Source organism: Oncorhynchus clarkii, chromosome 28 (genome assembly GCF_045791955.1).
Source record: "Oncorhynchus clarkii lewisi isolate Uvic-CL-2024 chromosome 28, UVic_Ocla_1.0, whole genome shotgun sequence".
In the NCBI taxonomy this organism is placed as follows: domain Eukaryota; kingdom Metazoa; phylum Chordata; class Actinopteri; order Salmoniformes; family Salmonidae; genus Oncorhynchus; species Oncorhynchus clarkii.
Window position 1 is genome coordinate 25,880,338 of NC_092174.1, and position 3,295 is coordinate 25,883,632.

Below are 3,295 nucleotides of genomic sequence, written 5' to 3' on the forward strand. Positions count from 1 at the left end.
TGTCTCTCTGAAATCAAGTGATAGATTTCAAACAAATACATCTCTGTCATCAACCCCATGCCGTGATTAAATAGTGAGAAAAACTCCCACCAAACTCTTCAATAAGTTCTTACAATAACAATAAAAGCTCATTTACCAACATTTCTGAAAATGGCTATTTAGCGTTATTGATAGAAACTCTTCAAATAGACTTCTACAATGATCTGCGAAAGTGCAAGCTCTCATTGTGATAATTAAAATGTATGTATGTAACAAATATAAATATTTCATATCCCAAGCAAATGTTCATGACCTTTTCTGTTGTATATTATGTTCCATATGTTCCATTTAGCATAAACACAATTACATTTTTCCTCTATTCAGATTGGACACCTACATTTTCAGTATTTTACAGAGTTTCATATTGTTGATATCTTATTATATTATAATATTGATATTTTATTCTCTGAGCAAGGCCTCATAGAGGTTTAACAGAGTAGCTCTCAAGCAGACATTAGAAGGTGGGAGTGTGGAGGAGGGTTGAAAGGGAAAGGCTATCCAAGGTCATGAGTAGACCTAGAGACCTTGTCACTCGGGACTAGGCGTGTGAGGTAAGAATCAGGCGCAGAGAGCAGAGAGTTCCAAAGGGAGAAGTGCACTTTAATATGGCACCAAAAAGCAATGCCCAAAACACACAGGGTGCGAAAAATATGGACCAACCCAAAACACAGGGTACCCGGTCCGGAGCACGAACACACCCAACAACACAACACGTAACACAAGAGTAATCCCGCACAAAACAAGGGCGGGTTTACTAGCCTTAAATCAGGAAGCCCAACAGAAAAACACAATTAGACACAGGTGCAACTAATAAGACAAAACAAACAGAAAACGTAAAAAGGGATCGGTGGTGGCTAGTAGGCCGGTGACGACTACCACCGAGCACCGCCCAAACAGGCAGGGGATCCAATTTCGGCGGAAGTCGTGACAGTACCCCCCTGAAGCGCGGCTCCCTCACGATCGGGTGGAGGCGGTGGAAGTCTCTCAGGAGTGAAGGGTCCAAAATGTCCCCCACAGGTACCCAGCACCTCTCCTCCGGACCGTACCCCTCCCAGTCCACGAGGTACTGTAGGCCCCCCACCTGACGTCTCGAGTCCAGAATGCCATGTACTATGTACGCCGGGCAGGACAGGGCAGGCGTACTAAGTACGCTTCCGGCAGGGCAGGCGGAGGGGCAGGTTTTGGGTCGAGAGCCAGACCAGGTCCCCCGGTGCGAACAAGGGGGCCTCACTGCCGTGCTGGTCAGTGCTCCTTTTCTGCCGTCCCCCCGCCAGTCTCAGCGATTCCTGCACAGCTTTCCAGGTGTCCTTTGAGCGCTGTACCCATTCCTCTACTGCAGGAGCCTCGGTCTGGCTCTGATGCCATGGGGCCAGGACTGGCTGGTAGCCCAACACACACTGAAGGGAGACATGTTCGTTGAGGAGTGGCGGAGGTAGTTCTGAGCGAGCTCAGCCCAAGGAACATACCTCGCCCACTCATCTGGCCGGTCCCGGCATTATGACCGCAGACACCTGCCCACATCCTGGTTTACTCGCTCCACCTGCCCATTACTCTCGGGGTGGAAACCCGAGGTCAAGCTGACCAAGACCCCCAGTCTCTCCATAAACGCCCTCCAAACTCTGGGCGTGAAGTGGGGGCCCCGATCAGAAACGATGTCCTCAGGCACCCTGTAGTGCCGGAAGACATGGGTAAACAGGGCCTCCGCAGTCTGCAGGGCCGTAGGGAGACCGGGCAACGGGATGAGACGGCAGGACTTAGAAAACCGATCTACAATGACCAGGATCGCCGTACTTCCCTGGGACGGGGGAAGGTCGGTGAGGAAGTCCACCGATAAGTGTGACCACGGCCGTTGTGGAACGGGGAGGGGCTGTAACTTCCCTCTAGGCAAGTGTCGGGGAGCCTTGCTCTGAGCGCACACCAAGCAGGAGGAGACATAAAATCTCACGTCCTTAGCCAATGTGGGCCACCAGTATCTCCCCCTAAGACTACGCACTGTCCTCTCGATGCCAGGATGACCCGAGGAGGGTAGAATATGAGCCCAATGTATTAGTTTATCAAGGACCCCCCTCGGCACGTACTGAGCCCCTGCTGGACACTGAGGGGGGGCCGGCTCTAACCGTGATGCCCTCTCTATCTCCGCGTCCACCTCCCATACCACGGGTGCCACGAGACATGAAGGTGGAAGGACGGGGGTCGGCTCGACGGACCGCTCCTCGATATCATAGAGGTGGGACAGCACGTCGGCTTTAGTGTTTTGGGAGCCTGGCCGGTACAAGATGGTGAAGCGAAACCGGGTAAAGAACATAGCCCATCTAGCCTGACGCGGATTCAGTCTCCTCGCTGCCCGGATATACTCGAGATTACGATGGTCAGTCCAGATGAGAAAAGGGTGCTTAGCCCCCTCAAGCCAATGTCTCCACACAGAGCCTTGAGTACAGCAAACAACACTCGGTCCCCCACGTCATAGTTTCGCTCCGCCGGACAGAACTTCCTCGAAAAAAAAGCACATGGGCGGAGCTTTGGTGACATGCCCGAGCGCTGGGACAGCACGGCCCCGACCCCAGCCTCGGACGCGTTCACCTCCACTATGAACGCTAAAGAGGGGTCTGGATGCACCAACACGGGAGCATTGGTGAACAGCTCCTTCAGATGACTGAAAGCTCTGCCCGCCTCTGCTGACCAACGCAAGCGCACCGGTCCTCCCTTCAGCAGTGAGGTAATGGGAGCAGCCACCTGACAAAAACCCTGGATAAACCTCCGGTAGTAATTGGCAAACCCTAAAAACCGCTGCACCTCTTTCACCTTGGTCGGAGTCGGCCAGTTACGCACGGCTGTAAAGCGGCCACACTCCATCACCACCCCGGAGGTGGAAATGCAATAACCCAGGAAGGAAACAGCCTGTTTGAAGAACACACATTTCTCGGCCTTGACATACAGGTCATGCTCCAGCAGTCGCCCAAGTACCTTACGCACCAGAGACACGTGCGCCGTGCGTGTGGCAGAATATATCAGGATGTCATCGATGTACACTACCACTCCCTGTCCGAGCAGGTCTAGGGGAATGGTGGAGCATTCTTCAACCCATATGGAATGACGAGGTACTCATAATGGCTAGATGTAGTACTAAATTCGGTTTTCCACTCGTCTCCTCTACGCACTCCTCAGGTCCAGTTTTGTGAAGAAGCGCACCCTGTGAAATGATTACACATTCGTAGCGATGAGAGGTAGTGGGTAACTAAACCCCACTGTGATATAA